Source organism: Barbatula barbatula, assembly GCF_947034865.1.
Source record: "Barbatula barbatula genome assembly, chromosome: 8".
NCBI classification, from domain to species: Eukaryota; Metazoa; Chordata; class Actinopteri; order Cypriniformes; family Nemacheilidae; genus Barbatula; species Barbatula barbatula.
Window position 1 is genome coordinate 13,023,402 of NC_136771.1, and position 19,825 is coordinate 13,043,226.

Here is a 19,825-nt window from a genome sequence, read left to right on the forward strand (position 1 = left end):
AAACTGTACCTTTGAAAGACGCAGAGCTGTTTTACCATTTGCAGCTGTTCCCAATCTGTTGCTCTTTTTTTCACACAACATTTAAATAGCATTTTCAAAACGCCTGAACACACACACACGGTCACTTTCTCTCTTTTCCATTTTAACACCTTTTCCTTTCTTTCTTTCTCTCTATAATGGATGTGATTGATGAATATGTCAATCGACAAATATTTTCTATGGAGGATCCCGCTCCATATTTCTTGAATCGCACAACCTCCATCATTACTGTAATGATAGTGCGGGGCCCCAACATGTCACCCACTCATTTTCCTCCCTCAATTTTGCCTTTCTTTTCTTTAACCTTTACTTCCAGTCAGCAGGCAAGAGGTAAAGTATGGATCCGGCTGTAATATTAAGGCCTCCATAAATGCAGACAAGGTTATATCTCTCTGCCGCATAAGGTCACTGTCCTCAATTTGCAAATATAATCGTTCTTTCCAACACTGTTGTTCTCATCAACAGGCGAGGAGGAGGGGTACTGGGTAAGCGATAATAACCTCCTTTGAGTGGGTCCTGGCCTCATATTTTCTGGTTAGAGTCATTTTATCGGTAATCATGTCATAGAAGGACATATAGAGCTGGTTTGCAGGGTTTGCATGACACAGCTAGTGTTGGTTCAGGCGACTGTAATGGATGAGGTCCTGCTATTTAATATTCAATTCAATTTAATTCAATTTTATTTATATAGCCCTTTTCACAATTTGTGTTGTTCCAAAGCAGCTTTTCATGGGAAAATAAGAAAAACACAAAAAAGGTAAAACACAGTACATGAATAGTTTAACTTGTTATATAAACACCTGTCAGGTCTCGGGTCTAGCACTCCCTATGTTGTTTGTGTTTGTCATTGTCGTGTCGAGCACGTGATGCTGTTGTGACAGCTCTCAAATGCTCGGAGTCTGCATGTTTTTCCCATTACCACTCGTTTCTTTGATTAGTCATTAGTTAAGTTATTTTCCCCCACCTAGTCATTCTTCTCCCTCACTTTGTACACGGCTGGTTTCCTCTTTCCTCATTAATTTCATTCCCTTTATATACTGTGTGTTCACCCTAGTCTGTTGTCAGACCTTTGTAGTTTTTGACCCATCCTAGTCATGTCTGGTAGTTTATCCCAGTTATTTGCCTTTGGGTATAATCAAGCTCTTGTATTGTTAATTTGTGTTCACCGTGTTCTGTCCTGTCTTGACTCCAGCTTCTAGAACACTTCCGGGTGTGGTTTTCTCATCACTGTTACCCAGCGACCGCTGCCTCCTGCTTCATCCTCTGCCACTGACTGGATCTTCCGGAGACGTTTTGGCCCTAGTCAATCCGTGGGTGCGTCCATTCCGGAGGAATCTGAGTTTGGCTGATACAGAGCTTGGCAGTTTCTCTTCCCAGTCGTCGGAGGAGTCCTGAAAGGGGTTTCCCAGATTACTTACGCCTCAGAGGACCACAACTCTACACGCTACTTCCTGGTTGGATTCTCTTATCTACGCATGGTCTTACCCTGAGTGCTTCCGCCTCGGATTTGTGCTAACCTTGAGTTTTTTACTACCCTGCCATGGGAATTTTCATGGACTGTGTTCTTCTAGTCCCGGGACTATAGACGGTAGCTCCGTCTCATTGGACTGTTTTGGGTGGGTGTATATTATCAACGCATTGTCTTTGCTGAGATCTGTCTATTATATCCTCTTGACTGTCGTGCCCTGTGACTATCTGATTTCTCCTGCAACGGCGAGTAAGCCTGCCCTGTTCTCAATAAAGAGATACCTGTTATATTCTCCATCTGACTCCTGTGTGATCCATGACAACACCTAGTAAATAATATCTAATGTCAGCAGTCTCCCAGTGGTTTATTTTGCATGAAGTGAATGCTAGGCTGAAAAGATGTGTCTTTAATCTAGATTTTAATTGGGCGAGTGTGTCTGATCCTCGAAAAGTATCAGGAAGGCCATTCCAGAGTTTAGGTGCTACGTATGAGAAAGCTCGACCCCCTCTGGTGGATTTAGTTATTCTAGGTGTTATCAAAAGTCCTGAGTTTTGAGATCTTAGAGAGCGTGATGGGTTTGTAGTGTGACAGAAGCTCTGTTAGGTAGGTGGGGGCTAAACCCTTTAAGGCTTTATAAGGGATTAAAATAACTCAATACGACACTTAATGGGTAGCCAGTGAAGGGTTGATAAAATTGGGGTTATGTGATCGTATTTTCTGGACCTGGTTAGAACTCTGGCAGCTGCATTCTGAACTAACTATAGTTTGTTTATTGATGATGCAGGACAACCACTAAGTAGCGCATTACAGTAGTCAAGTCTTGAGGTCATAAATGCATGAATAAGCTTCTCCGCGTCAGCAACACATAGAGTATTTCGTAATTTGGCAACACTTGTTAGGTGGAAAAAGGCTGTTTTTGTGACATTTGAGATGTGATTTCGAAATGACAGGTTGCTGTCTAATATAACGCCTAAATCTTTTTCAATATTTGTAACCGTACATCCTTCAACTTGCAGTTTATAATGAAAAATATTCGGTTTGCGTGTCTTTGGTCCGATAAGTTATATTTCTGTTTTATTAGAATTTAAAGAAAGGAAATTACAGGTCGTCCAATGTTTTATATCTTCAATGCACTCTGCCAATTTGGATAGCTGAGAGGAATCATCTGGTCTTGATGAGATATATAGCTGAGTATCATCTGCATAGCAGTGGAAGCTAATTCCATGTTTTTAATAATGTTTCCGAGACCAGCACGGGTCCCAGAACCGATCCCTGAGGTAATCCCTAGTTTACTTGCGTTAGATTTGACTATTCCCCATTTAAATGGACAAATTGATGTCTGTCTGATAAGTAAGATCTAAACCAGTGTAGTGCCTGTCCCTCAATACCAGTAAAATTGTGTAGGCGATCTAGAAGTATGTTATGGTCTACAGAATCAAACGCAGCACTAAGGTCAAGCAGGACTAGGAGTGAGATGTTACCTTTATCTGATGCTATAAACAGGTCGTTTGTAATTTTAAGCGCAGTTTCAGTGCTATGATGCGGTCTAAAGCCTGACTGAAATTTTTCATGTATGTCGTTATTTTGTAAGAAAGAGCACAACTGAGTGCACACTAATTTTTCTAGTATTTCAGACAGGTATGGGAGATTTGAAATCGGTCTATAGTTTCCTAGTTCATTTGGATCTAAGTTTTTTTTCTTGATTAGAGGCTTAATGACGGCCATCTTAAATGGTCCTGGGACATGGCCTAGATTAATTGACAAGTTGATAATGTAATAATTAGATACATTTTACCAACACTAAATCTATTAACTCTTTTTAAGCTTTATGTAACCGTGTGAAAGTAAAATAGCCCACAAACTGCATATTTACCATCTTTTAATCCCCTGTGCATGTAAAGGTATTATGTGAGACGTTCACTTACTGCGCACTGTGAAAAGGTGTTGTGGCTCCTTTAGGAGATTATCTGTGTGTGCTGAGAGAGATCGATGCGAGTGTGATAAACTGGAAACCGTACGGGCCTTGATTTGGTGAGAATATGCGTTGACAGGGCTCGACATTAACGTTTGTCCTGGACAAGTGAATGTTTTGTATGGCCAAGAGAGAGAGAATTTTAAAGGTCCAGTTAAATTTAATACTAAGACAAAAAATACTGTAGTGTACTAAAGTATTTATTATTAAAAGTGCTACAGATGTGCTGCATGGGCTTATATGTATTGAATTTGTTAACATGGATTGTTCCATGATGTATATTTTTCTATTTCCTTTTCTCAATAGCCACTACCATTGTTTATTTGGGGTGGTTAAAAAGAGCTATTGTAATTGAGCCCCTGTACAGACAGACTTGGTTTTTGTTTGACTGATTCCGATATGAATTTCTGATGTCCATAATTGTGTGTTGTTTCTCCTAAAACTGACTAAGTTAATCTTTAATGCTGCATCCTTTTCCAATTTAGTCGGGAATATAATAACCCCAGTTAATGTTTAGTCGTGTTAATAAACATGGCCACATATAAAACCTAGGACCCATTTCAGAAAGAAGGTTAAGTGAAAACTCTGAGTATCCATCTTTTTCTTGACGTCTCCACGGAGGGCGCCAATACCGCGAGTGACTTCCTGTTTGATTCTCCACACTTCTGTTTTGTATTTGTTAACATGTTAGAGGACATGGTTATGGTTAAAAATTAAGTTTCTTGAATAATTTTTTGCGGTAAAAGGCTGTCCTTACAGCCACAGAGAGCTAAGAAAAACTTACCGTGTGACACAACATGAGCGTAAAGTAAATAACATTTAAAGACGGCTCGGTCTTAGCACTGTCTACTGCATTCTGCCACCCTTGAAAACATCACAACATATTGTTTACTTCGTTATATACTTTATTGTTATTGCATAGTTCATCACTATTGAAGCATTCATCCCGGGCTAAGTGACATTATAATAATTTATTAATTATTTAGTTTAATATTACAGTTGTGCTTATTCCGTTTCAGAATGTGAGGTATGTCGAAAACGAGAAAGCGGGGTAACTTAAGCCCGTTTCTAAAAGATAGCTAACTTATACTCAGACTCAGTAACAACAGTAACTTACTCTGTGAACCTAACCTGGTCGGGAGCCGGTTTTCTTTGGTAAACCCAGAGTTTATTTTGATCTCCTCCCTTTTTTTTAAACGCAAGTTGTGTACCTCATTCATTCATTTACGGCACACATTTTGATCACACAGAGACCATCTCAGTGAGTAATATCTCATATATTATTTTATATTCTGAGGATTCAGTACATGAAGAGGCTGCTTTAATTCATAGGGATGTACTTTGATTACAGGAGAGCATTTTAGTTGCGTGCATTTTTATTAAACTGTACCCTTTTTTCTTTACAGTGAATTAGATATATCAAAATATATCTCATCCATCATCACATCAATAACATGAGCCATCGTACAGAGCATGATTTTCTATGGACGTTGAGAAATGACTTAATAAAGTGTATAAATGAAGAAATAAATAAATACAGACATGCATGCGATACAGGTAAAAAAACAATACATTTTGACGTGCAGTTATAACAACTCAAAGCTGCTCAGAATAGGGTCCGAACCGGCGATCAGTCAAACTATGAACGAGAGACTGATGCACTACAGGTGTCCTATACACCATTACATCTAATTTGCATAACTGGAGCACTCATGGCGACTGAGAACATAAGTGTGTGTTGAAAAGTAATGTTGAAAGATTGGTAAATCCACTGCATGCAGAGCTGAAAGTTTGCCTGGATCTCAAGTGCCTTCTGCCGCCATTTTGTCAGCCCTATTTATGACCATAATTGAATAACATCTGAGAAATTATATTAAGAAAAACATCAATCATAGGTTTTTGATCCCAGAGAAAAGTCAGCACAAAATGTAAAGTCAGCTTGTTGTCAAATCTGACATTTGCATATAATAAATGCAGAATCTACAGAATTTCCATGCACTGGCAATAGTCAAAGGACTTGTAGATATCAGGGTAAGTAGTACACACAGGATCGCGGAGGGTGACACAAAACAGAGCTTTATTAACACATAAATAGCACACGGAATAAACAGACTGACATTTTAACAATACCAGACAACGATGGGGCAAACAGAATGAGTATATATACAAAGTCCAGGTGATGAGGGAATGGCGGATTGCTGTGGTCATTTCTGATGAGACACAAGTGCGGGAGCGTGGGAAATGAAGTCCATGGGGAAACACGCGGAGAAACCATCACAGTAGAAGAGTCACGATAATCAAATTTCCCTGAATATTGACATATTGAATAAGATTAGGTTTTACTACAAAAACATACCATAAATAGTATTTATTGAGAGGCAGCTCTTTGGAGCACATTAACACTTTTACTGTACATCACCAGTTATAAAGTAATAAGAGTTGTTTCAAGGGAAGAACAGCATTAAAAGGAATACATAATTTTTCTATATAAACACTTTTTCACTGGGAAATATATTTTAAGATGCTTAGACAACTTATAAGTGCAGTTCTGTTCAAGACAACAACATGGAAAAACACATCATGTTTGTCTGAAACATAAGAGTGTAGAACTCTATCAGTATGGGGTTATTATACTGGACCCGACAGCAATCTCAAAAGCAAGCAATTTAATTCTAATGTTTCATCTCACGGTGACTTTGTGATATTTAACAAGATATACTACTGGAGTTTGAATTGATTTTCTTTTGATAAATAAACATAAAGTCACACAATTGATCCCAAAAATGCCTTGTATTTTCTCATTGTTATATTATTTAAAGAATTATGTTATGACCTTTTTGTGAGTACAGAAATCTATGCAATTACGCAGTAGAGAGCACTTATACAATGGCAGTCGTTAAATGCAACAGTGGATATAACTTAAAAGCATAATGGTCTTACCCTCTGTATGGGTAAAAAAAACTCTGCTAAAAGAGAACAGGAGTCATTTTTATCCATATTTCCAATTTCAATTTCTTTTCAGATTATATATTTTGGTTACCCATCATGCACACTACTGCATCATTGAATGGGATGGCAAGTCATATGGCAAAGGAGAAAAGTTTCATCCAGCGTAGAGAACATGTTGATAATGATATCATGTTGAAAAAATGTCTTCATGTAACATGGCTATACAGTGTCACATAACATGGATAGAAAAGTGCAACCACAAAGCAACCCCAGTTGTCCACTTGCTGAAAATTGTTGCACTGTGCCACAAGATAATGTCATTCGGATTTACACTAAATGATCTATAATTTCTTAATACACATCTTAACATTTAATATATTTGTAATAAATTTAATTTCAGCAAGTATTATATGAGATCCTCATCAGCTGCATTAGTATAACTCCATTATTAGCACCCTAATGGTGAGTGTCCACATGTTCTTGACTCTTGAGCATCAGTATCACTGTCAGATTTGATTGATTCAAATATTGATTAAAGTTTAAACAATTTTCAAGTTTAAAATTAGACACCAGAATTGATGTGTGTATGGTGATGCTTAATACTACAACTGACCTTGTTTATTAAAGCCACCCCTCAGTACCCTGGGGGCAAATTCTCAGCAGTGGTCAGCACTTTCAATCCTGCTAATCCATCCATATCTCCCCAAAGAGCCTGAAACTCAAAATCAGAACCATGCATAGAAATTAATGTCTGCTGGGTGTTTATTTACTCATTTTTATTCTCTCAATTAGTCTCTCTCTCTCTCTCTCTCTCTCTTGCTTTGCTTAACTTTGAAGTCCCGTTCTGTATGCTGAGCTGTGAAATTCTGCTTCAGGACTAAGTGGGGAAAAAAAAAAAGTTGTGTTGAAAGCGAATAAGATGACTCAGTCTTCATTACAGAGCCTGAAGAATAACTTTGCTCATTTCGAACAATTAAATGTGCATCTTTAAAACGCAAAAAGGACTTTTATGGATATTCATTCTTGAAGGGGGAATTAATTCTTTAAAGTGGCCCATGGACATTTTTATCATAATTTATTTACAAATTTTTATTAAAAATGTACTTATTATTTACACATTCACTTCTTACTTACCAACTGATGATGGTGTCAGGGACGGATTATGACTTTGATGGGCCCTAGTCATGGATGTTTCAAAGGCCCTCTGCTATCACATATTTTACCAGAACAATGATGCACCTTTTCAAAAATACACAGGAGAAGTTTGCACTAAACGCATCTTCGGTAACGCAGCGCAAACCACGAGACCTCTTTTGATAACAGACTTGTCTCTCGCTTTCGGGGTCTTATGATTGGTCCACTGCTGTGGAACTGACAATGATGAGCAGTGCTGGGTGTAAACACTGAAATGATTTCAACTTGACACAGCGTATTAAAACCATGCCACTTTTGTGAGAGACGCTGCAAACGGCGCAAAACACAGACAGTTAAACATGTCCCCCGTCTAGCGCGTTTACGTAGAAAACAATATAAAAGTAGTCAAGCAGAATAGAAAAACCTGTTTACGTAGAAAACAATAGAACGTCTTCTTTGTAAAATGCAAAAAAAAAACACAAATTATTGTACTCATTTTTTGCAGTAGGCTACTCAATACCTAAAAATCCTTCTGACCTCTCCAACTCGATGCGTGGGAATAGACATATTCCTTGCATAATTTACATCTCTGCATTAAGAAGATAAGCATTTAACAGTCCATGCATCACAAATTAAGCAATATCAATCACCAAAGCATTTAAAGTGATCTCAATAAAAAAGTTGCTTTTAATTTAGCTGTGATATCCTCAGAGAAAACTCTTCCACAACATAATCCAAATCCAGATGTCTCACGAGACTGCATTCAATGGACATTAAGGACAGCAAACTGTATTTTTGATGAGATGTCTTCGACACCGTCCTGTGGTTTTAAACAAATTTTGTTTCTACATGTGACTTCTGCACGCTTATATTACACAGTATTTTTTCCTCGACTCTAGATGTTCTTCTCAAACAGCGCGGCAATACACTTAGATTATTTTTTTTCTTTATTTTTGCTCCTGCAAAAATAATTCCTTTTAAAAAATAATCTCCTTTCATCTTTATGCAGATGACACACAAATCTATATGCCTTTGAAGCATGACAACATGCAGGCTTTAAAGACTAGTTTAGATTGTCTGGACGAATTAAAAGTTTGGCTTGCAAGTAATTTCCTAACTGAGTGTATTTTGTTTGGCTCAAATGATCGTTGTGAACATGATTTTTAATCTGAATCTTATACTCCATACAGCACTACATGTACTAGAAATCTAGGTGTTTGGTTTGATAACAATCTTACATTTTAAAAGCAGATAAGTGCTGGAGTCAAGTCCTCTTTATATCATCTTCGACTTCTTTAGTCTCTCAAGAAGTTTGAAATGGTTATGCACGCTTTTGTAACATCTCGATTGGATAACTGCAACTCATTGTATACCGGCGCACCTCAGTAATGTGTCTCACGTTTGTAGTTTGTTCAAAATGCAGCGGATCAGATTCTTTGTGGGAAGCACAAACGTGAGTCTATCACACCTCTTTTGATTTCATTGCATTGGCTGCCTGTCAAATACAGAATGTATCAAGTATAGTTGACCCAGTGAGCAAAGTAGTGGAGATTGATGTGGATGAAGCATAATGCGATGAAAAATGTCACAGTGAAGAAACTGATGGAGACATAAGAACAAAGGCAAGCAAACACAACTTCCAATGCAAGGTTACATGAATGGATCAGACTTTGGGCAAGTGGAAAAAAGTCATACATTCTCAAAGTAGGTCATGCTTTATTCATGAATCCCTTTGTGACAGGCATCCAGTATTCAAAACTGAGAAAGGCAAAATCTTCTTTTTCATTGCAGTGATCTCTTTTTTCACTTTTTTAAATAAGCTCTCACTTTCCTTTGCTCGACACTTACTTTTACATTTCTATTTTTTACTTTGCAAAAAGGTGATGGTTTGAAAGCTGATTCTAAAAAGCAGGAGGAAATGAAAAAAAAATATTATACTTGTGTGATACAACTGTAGAGCCATGTTTTTATGTGGGTTTTAAACTAAACAGAGGTGATTCAAGGTCACTTGAAGCTATTGAGGAAATCTCTGAATTTGAATGAAGTAGATGAGAATATGACAAATCCTCTGTTAAATGCATCTCTCTTGCTCATGGATACGTAATTGAAATTAATATGGAGTAAAATACATAAGAACATTCAAAGAAAAACAATTAAATTAATACTTTTTCACTGTAAATCAATTCACTTTTTGTTAACCCATTTTTTAGGAGGAAAAGAGTTTATGTACTACTCCCTTACTGTAAGGGATATACTGTATTTGTACATTGAGCCCCTGCAGGGTGAATCCTGACGCAAAGCCTCTAAGGGAGTTTATTTTGCAATATTACAACCCACTAGATGTACTTTATTCATAACTGTGTTGAGTATACAGTTAGGTATTTTCTTGATGTTAGCATAGGTAGAGATGTTAAACATGTATTGTAAGTACTTCCGGTCAATGTGACTTACAAAATCAAGTACACTGCATAGACTACACTACAGTATATAGCACTCTTCTTATTAACATGTCTAGTATATCTGAATGGACTCATCTAAATGCTGCACCATATGATGACATTTTGGAGAATTGTGTGCATCGGTTTGAGGAGGCCTTTCTGTTTTCAGCATACAAATGCCCCTTTGAGAGCAATATGTTTTGTTTGAGTCTGTGTGTCCTGTTTTCCAAGTTTCAATGCAAAAAAAGTCTCATCCATTAATATTTATTTAAGATTGTGTTTTTTTCTGAACTTTTTTCTGTACTTTTAAGGTAAATGGCATGTATTCACCAGATATGCTGTATTTGATGTCTGTAATTTGAAGATAATCAATATCTGTATTGATTTAAAAACCAAAATGATGTGGGTCCACTGGACCTGGGAAAAAATGTACAACAAAAAATCAAGGGTTCAAATATTAAGAAGACTATAAACAATATGAGCAATCTTTTCATGCCACACTGTGTGTAGATTAATATGTGTGCTACATTGGAGGTCATTCAATGTATTAAATGGGTTTAGCATGTTAGCAAATACCCACTGAAAAAAATGCCATTCCTCTAATACTGTATATACAGGGAATCTGTGTTTCCAGACAGAAAGAACCGGAGTGTTTGTTCATCTTGTGGCTTTTCTGTAGTTGATCATTTCCTAAATAAATGATACAGCAGAATTATTTTAGTTTTTGCATCTAGTTGCAAGACTAAGTTATGTATATGATAGTGCATTGCTATAGAGCCTTCAAAAAATTACAAATTGGACCTTTAACCAACTGTAAATTAACATTTCATTAAAAACGTGAAACCTAGGAACAGTACGACCAGAAGCTTTCCTGTATGTGCCAATATTCAGTGACAGACATAGAACATGGAAGGACAATGTCTCAATCAACAAATTGAATGTCTCTGCTTCTCAAATATCCAGTATTTGCAAGTCTTTAGTCTTTAAATGGAACAGCTTCCATTTATATAATAAATCAAACTTAGTAGAGGCAGCAGAACTTTGAGAGGAAGAAACTCAAGAAATGATTCTTCTTACTTTCGTAAGTCCTTTAATTCTAGTACATCAGCCTTGGAAATTGTACAGTGCATTTCCAACTGAGCTATATCTATTGAACTAAAATAAATAACTAAACCATTGCAATCATTGTTGTAAACTGTGAAATGCATGCAATACCACCATCTTTACTATTTTGAAGTGTCAGAGGCAGATACTGGCACTGAATTATTTTTTAAGTATTCATTGAGACAATATCAATAACCACAGTTATTTTCAATACATTGCAACATGTCTAGTTCTAATAAATAAGTTATACATAAATACGATAAATCTAAAATAAATAAATACAAATTAATTTGCAGTTTTAAAAATAAAATGGATTTACATGAATGTACTTCATGACAAAGTTTCTGTTTGACAGATAGAGATTATTTAGAACAGATACCCTTGTTTTCCATATATAATAAAAAATATGGTATGTATACAGGTGCATCGCAATTAATTAGAATATTGTGAAAAAGGTCAATATTTTTTGTCACTCATTTCACATAAAGTGAAATATTTCAAGCCTTTATTTCTTGAAATTTTGCTGGTAATGGTTTACAGATAATGAAAACCCAAAATTCTGTGTCTCAGAAATGTAGAATAATACATAAGATCAATAAAAAAGGATATTTTAAACAGAAATGTCAGGCTTCTGGAAAGTACGTTCATTTCTATGCACCCAACACTCGGTTGGGCCTCATTTTGCATGAATTACTGCATCAATGCGGCGTGACATGGAGCAAACAGTCTGTGGCACTGCTCAGGTGTAATGGAAGAAACAGAAAACACAGTGGACCAACACCAGCAGATGACCAAATCATCACTGACTGTGGAAACTTCACACTGGACTTCAAGTTCCTCCAGACTCTGGGACCTTGATTTAAAAATGAAATGCAAAATTTACTTTAATCTGAAAAGAGGACTTTGGTCCACTGTGTTTTCTGAAGTGCACAGTAAACGCAACCTTCGACCAGGACATTGTAGAGCACTCCATGCTTCCTTCTGCTGACAAGCTTTATGGTGATTCATTTCCCAGCAGGACTTGCGCCTGCCCACAATGCCAAAGGTACCAAAAGCTGGTTCAATGACCAGGTGTTACTGTGCTTCATTGGCCAGCAAACTCGCCTGACCGGAACCTCACAGAGAATCTATGGGTTATTGTCAAGATGAAGATGAGAGACACCAGACCCAACAATGCAGATGACCTGAAGGCCGCTATCAAAGGAACCTGGGCTTCCATTACACATGAGCAGTGCCACAGACTGATTGTCTCCATGTCACAACGCATTGATGCAGTTATTCATGCAAAAGAAGGCCCAACAGAGTATTGGGTGCCCAGAAATAAAATATCCTTTTTTTATTGATCTTATGTAGTATTCCAATTTTCCGAGACACTGAATTTTTGGTTTTCATTATCTGTAAATCATAATCATCAAAATTTCATTCTATTTGTAATGAATCTATATAATATATTGCTTTTACTTTCTGAAATGAGTGACAACAAATATTGTCCTTTTTCACAATATTCTAATTAATTGAGATGCAACTGTATATTTGGGACAAAAATATTAACCACTCACATACATGATATCGTATATCAGCAAATATGTCCAGGATATCCAGTCAGTTTATGTTATCTGGGCCATCTGTTTGTTCTCCACAGAGTGATCAATAACCTGCCTCCACAGGGGGAGATAAGGTCAAAAAGAGATATTAAGATATATTTTCACACACAACAATTGTTCCTGGCACCGGAGATTTATCCTTAGAGAAAAATTTTAGCATCAACAAGTCTTGCATCTGAGGGTGATGTATTTGCATATTTGAGCCCTCCCAAGTAACATTTTCAAAATTTGGCAACTACCATACCAAGAGGTCGCACAACTGGTGGAAAAATGGCACTCTTAATTATCAGTTGCTTGAAAAGAGACTTTCTTTTCCTGGAAGTTATCATCACTAGTTTCCTCAATATAAAATAAAAAAAATTCATAGGCTTTTGGATTATTTCAAAAAAGCTCTATGATAAACAAAAGTGTATTAAATGTACACATTTTGTTTCATCTTTGCATTGAAGACATCATTTACAGTATAAGTAATGACTCCAGGAATTCATCTTCATCCATCTGATATGCAGGTTTGCTGTAAATAATTGAATTTTGAAATGGTATAAATATTGTTTAAATACTGAAATACTTTTAATTTATCGGTTTTTAACTGATTTACCTGACACTTAAAGTCAGGTAAATCAGTTATTATATACAAGCTTACATTAATGGATCACATTTTGATAAAAGCATGTCTTTATTGTCCTACCACAGCAGCATACATCGAGATTTTAGCTACACACAAAAGGGTACACACTAAGAACAAAGATATGGATGACTGCACAAGCACATATAATCCATAATACGTATGGAAACAAATATTTACAGTACAGTAATATCTAAGTATATATTTATATAATAACGTAATTTTAATTTACATTACAATTTGCACAAATAAAACTAATTAATGTATCCACAGAGTTACGTTTATTCTTTCGCATTAGCTAATGCTAGCGCTTTCACCAATAGACCATTTGGTCTTCAGTAGCTGACGTGCTGTGGCTCAATCACATCTGGACTCTTAAAGTGATGACAACAAACTGTAGTACCAGTTAATGTTTAAATCCTTACGTGTAATAAAGTAAATCCATCCTCGGAACATGATTAAATTTCTGTGAAGCTTCATAAAACGGGACACGGCCATGCTTGAAGGAACCAAAGTTACTTATGTATTTAAATGCTGCGGGTCATGACTAAACTAAAGTTCTTTTCTGTCTGTCTCTCGATGTTGTGTCGAACCGACAGATGGAGCTTGATCTTGAGAACCTATCAACTCTGATTGTATTTTTTAAAAGGCCATTGAAACTTAAATGTTAAAAGTAGTATTTTTTTGCAATATGATGTATTTCACTATATTACACGTACATTTCCCCAAAACCGAGCGCTGGTAAAGCACATTTGCTATGGGTGAATACCACCTGGAAGCTTTTCCGCCCCCTGAAACTTTTTCGGAAATACGTAGGCAGCACTCCGTGCATTGAGTATATTGGCAATATTTAATGTATCTCTGTTGGTTTTGCAACATTTAATCCAATAAAAAGTATTAAAAGAAGAAACCCATTGTTTAAATATTTAAGAAAAAAAAAAATCAAGAGTAACCTATGAAAGAGTACCCTAATGTAATGTGGACACAAGTGTATCCATTATGTCATGATTCTCGAGTGGTGAGACAAGGACAGAGGACCCAGGTGCAGACAGCGGGTAAGGGGTTTTAACATATATTTAATAAATAATAAAACAAAGACCCACGTGGGGGTAACATAGCAAGACATGACATGGGTACAATAACAAGACAGGACTAAAACTAACTACACTTAAACAAGACTACAATAAACTTTAAACATGAACTACAAATAACTAAACTAACAGGACACATGAACTCACCACACGAACCACAATGAACCAGCACAAGACAGAAGACACAAGGGCATTAAATAAGGGAGCAAATCAAGAGGGAAACAGGTGAAGGGCATTAATCAATGACGAGGGTAACGAGAGGATGGGAACAAAGACGATACAGGAGAGAGAGTATGGAAGGCCATAAGAACAATAATTGCCTCTCTCCACACAAAACATGAGGTTCTGTCATGATCCTGCCACTGCACTAAGAGAAACATGACATGATGCAGCAGAATCATGACAGTTAGCCTCTTGACATTTGAAAAATTATTTTGAGACATACCCACAGTAATAGGTAAATTTCACTTTAGAATATTACTATGTTTTACATTTTTGTAGGCTAATGTTATGAATAGTTACAGTTTAACTATTGCATACATATACAAACAGTACTGTTGGTATTATTGTGTGCAGAATGATCACAATCACTGCCCCAATAGGTGGACAGAGGTGAAAACGTCCTGGTTCAGGGGAGACACAGAAAGCTGTTATCCACTGGGACCTTCTAAACAATCCTGGCAGTGATAAGAACAGCAAGTGTAATTGGTTTAACTGGGTTGCTGAGAGTATTGCGAAGTTCACAATCAGAAGGTGGAATCAGCACTTTGGGGACATTCACCAATCATCTGGTGGTCTTCTCTATGCTCACCAAAGTGATAATGGTGACAACAGCCCATGGTGAAGATTAGAACATCAGGGAGGAAAATGACACATGACCTGTGAAATTTACAGTATCTGGTCTCATATACAGTATCTGGCATCATTCTGTTGATATTGTTCTCCTTCTTTATTATCAGTCTTCAGTTTTACACTAAATATATACTGTATGTTTTCACTAAATGTAATTTTCTTGTTTTTCTTGTGTTTTATTGTGTTAGTTAGCTGTACTTTTTTGTTATTATGGCTTAAATTAAAACAAACTGATTGAGATTAATTGGAATGCATAAAAAAACATGATTGCTTGTTAATGTATTTTACAAGAAAACTGTTCACTGAAATTCTTGTTCTCTTAACTTAATCACTGATTCAATAAATTGAACTAAACCAGGGGTGGTTTCAGATAGGAGGTTTTGTGAAAACTGAGTATATAACCCTTAAATGAGATAAACTCTGGGTTTTCCGTTTCAGAATGTGAGGTATGTCAAACCCGAGAAAGCCTGTATCTAAAAGAGAGGTCACCTTTATTCAGAGTCGGTAACCACAGTAACTTACTCTGTGAACCTAACCTGGCCAGGAGCAGGTTTTCTTGGGTAAACCCAGAGTTTCTTAAAATCTCCTCCCACTTTTAAAGCGCAAGTGGTGTACAGCCATTCATGGCACACATTTTGCTCACACAGAGACCATCTCAGTGACTAATGTCATATATTATTTTATAGAGGTTCAGTACATGAAGAGGCTGCTTCAATTCATAGGGATGCACTTTGATTTCAGGAGAGCAATTTAGGACCTGCGTGGAATTGTGTCCTTTCCCTGTGCATTTTATTAAACATTTTTCTTTTCTGTGAATTAGATATATATCAAAATATATCTCATTCATCATTACATCAATACCATCAGCCATCGTACATGTATTACATCAGAGCATGATTTTCATGTGGGGTCAGCCGCATGACGTCATTAAATGCACCTCTTTCTGCCAATTTGCCAATTTATTTAGTAAATGCCAGTTTAAACCTTTGTGACAATTTTTCTGCAACTTCAAATTCAGAACACAGATTTGTGAGTTTTGTCCACGTGTGCAAATCTCAACAATTCCACTTTAAGTTTTCACATTGGGGCTATGAGTGTACATTTTAGTGTACAGTGTACAAATACTTAATTTGCAAGTTCACAAATTCAAATCTACATGCTCTCAAGTTTTGCTACTAATTTCCCTTCATATGTTGCCATGGTGAATCGTAATATCGGAGCTACATTGATCATGACTTGTAACCAGGGGTAACCAGTGACAGATTTTGGCATGGGCGATGTGGGCAGTTTAAGCTTTTTTTTAAAGCGCAACGTTTCCGTTGAAAACAATTGAAAAAACATGTTGGCCGCATAACACCTCGGTGGACACAGCCCAGGTGGTGTGTTCAACTTTATCCAATCAGCACCAGGACATCAAATAATCTGCAAGAGCACTTCAAAACCGCTCGAATATCTCTCGTTACAATCATGATGTCATATACTGATCTGTCTGCAGCGCTGCAGAAAGCTGAACACATCTCTCACCTCATTCAAAACTGTGAGGAGGGGCGAAGCAGGAGGTGAGCGGGAGAACTAAATCAACTCAAAAATATATTTTAGATGAGTAATAAGGCGATATATATGATATATATTGGCATATAAACAATGCTGTAGCCAGTTATTCCACTCTGAAAAGTGTGTTCCGTGCCGGAATGTCTGTTTTTGATTTGGTCCCTGTGACCCTTTCCAGTACTATAATATTGCAAACTTAGAAATAACTTACGAGGAGTAATATATAATATCATTACAGTTATTTAAAAGTAACAGCAATATGGCCCGTAAATACGACCTCTGGAGGATGCGTCCTCTGAAACGAGCTGCTGATGGAGTTATATTTGCAAAGAACAAAACCACTGCAAACATATAAATTATCAGATGAACTTACAGTGTAAGAGTCGATGCTTTCCATTTTACTGCTGTAGTTGCCTGGAAAACCCTGTGAGCGTCGAGTCTGAGGGGTGGGGTGGGGAAAAACCCTCTGCAATATTTTGAATTTGGACTGCGATACTAAGCTCAGCAGCTAGGTGTCAATGTTACATACGGCTCCTTTAATGTTATAATATATATGGGGCACCATCCAGGCTAGAACCGCCACTGGGTGCAAGTGCTTAACTCAAGGTAAGTCTACCCAGAGTTGATAGAACTAACTAAAATACATTGTTCTGAAACCAAAAAGGTAATCACAAAAAAAAGACACCAACATAACTGTGGCAAGGGGGGCGTGGTTCAGCGAGGACTGCAGCGGGAGAGAGAGCCTTGGAGATGAGTGGTGAGTAATTGGGGCAAGTGCAAATGACGAACACTTGTGTCATATTGCAGTAAGTGGCATTGGGGAACATAAGGCCGGCGGGGAAACAAGGCAAGCTGAGAGAGAGATGGAATGCTGACTGGCTAACCTGCTAACCCGCTGGAGAGCGAGAGAGGAAGCTTCACAGAGACTGTGATTAATTTAGCTATATGGAAGATTCGGGGAGAGCGTTCCCTTTTTGTTGAGTGTTTGAACTGTGTATATTCTGCAATAAAATCAGCAGCAGTCCAGCCGATCCTGTCTTCTTCCTTCATTTCCCTTGAACCGTGTTACAGTAACATTAACAACAATCAACACTAGACACTGGAAAACTGGGGTATAATGCTTCCTTCACATGCTCTGGGAATTATCTGAAATATGAATTTCCGAGGTAAAAATTGCACATGAACACCTTCTGATGTTGCGTTTCCCACAGGGAAATAATCCAGAGTTACCGAGATGGGCGGGCCTTAAACATTAAAAATGGCGGAAAAGGGCTTCTGCTGTGACAGATATATATCTGTTTTTTCCGCAACAGCTTCATTGCCTTGTCGTTAAATAAGTACATATTTACATATATGAGTACCGATTTTAACCAAACTGCATGTTTTATACACTTCGCAAGAAAAAGTTGTTTTATTTCACTAATTCAAGTGAAACTTGAATATTATATTCATTCATTACACACAGACTGATATATTTCAAATATTTATTTCTTTTAATTTTGATGATTAAAACTGACAATTAAGAAAAATCCATCCATCCATTTTCTTCCGTTTATACGGGGCCGGGTCGCGGGGGCAGCAATCTAAGATCTAATCCCCCTACAGTTGGAACACACCCTCCGGTCCCCCTTCTTAAAAAGAGGGACCACCACCCCGGTCTGCCATCCCAGAGGCACTGTCCCCGGCCGCCACGCGATGCTGCAGGGCGAATCTCATCCACCCCCGGAGCCTTGTCACCGAGGAGTTTCTTGACTACCTCAGTGACTTCGGCTTGGGTGATGGACGAGTCCACCTCTGAGCCCTCAGCCTCTGCTTCCTCAATGGAAGACGTGACGGTGGGATTGAGGAGATCCTCGAAGTACTCCTTCCACCGTCCGACGACATGCCCAGTTGAGATCAACAGCTTCCCACCTCCACTGTAAACAGCGTTGGTAGGGCACTGTTTCCCTCTCCTGAGGCGCCGGACGGTTTGCCAGAATCTCCAGTCGATAGTCCTTCTCCATGGCCTCACCAAACTCCTCCCAGGCCCCGAGTTTTTGCCTCCACAACCACTCGGGCAGCAGTCCGCTTGGCCTGCCGGTACCCGTCAGCTGCCTCAGGAGTCCCACAAGCCAACCAGGCCCGATAGGACTCCTTCTTCAGCTTGACGGTTTCCCTTACTTCAAGTGTCCACCACCGGGTTCGGGGATTCCCGCCTCGACAGGCTCGGAGACCTTACGGCCACAGCTCCGAGCGGCCGCTTCGACAATGGAGGTGGAGAATATGGTCCACTCGGACTCAATGTCTCAAGCCTCCCTAGGGATCCGGTTGAAGCTCTGCCGGAGGTGTGAGTTAAAGATCTCTCTGACAGGAGACTCAGCCAGGCGTTCCCAGCAGACCCTTACAGTACGTTTGGGTCTGCCGAGTCTGTCCAGCTTCCTCTCTCGCCATCGGATCCAACTCACCACCAGGTGGTGATCAGTTGACAGCTCTGCCCCTCTCTTAACCCGAGTGTCCAAAACATATGGTCGCAGGTCAGATGAAACGACCACAAAGTCGATCATCGACCTGCGGCCTAGGGTGTCCTGGTGCCACGTGCACTGATGGACACCCTTATGCTTGAACATGGTGCTCGTTATAGACAAACTGTGACTAGCACAGAAGTCCAATAACTGAACACCACTCGGGTTCAGATCAGGGGGGCCGTTCCTCCCAATCACGCCCCTCCAGGTGTCACTGTCGTTGCCCACATGGGCGTTGAAGTCCCCCAGTAGGACGACGGAGTCCCCAGTCGGAGCACTTTCCACACCCCTCCCAGGGACTCCAAGAAGGTCGGGTACTCTGCACTGCCGTTCGGCCCGTAGGCACAAACAACAGTGAGAGACCTAACCCCGACCCGTAGGCGCAGGGAAACGACCCTCTCGTTCACCGGGGTTAACTCCAACACATGGAGGGAGAGCTGGGGGGCTATAAGCAAACCCACACCAGCACGCCACCTCTCACCATGGGCAACTCCAGA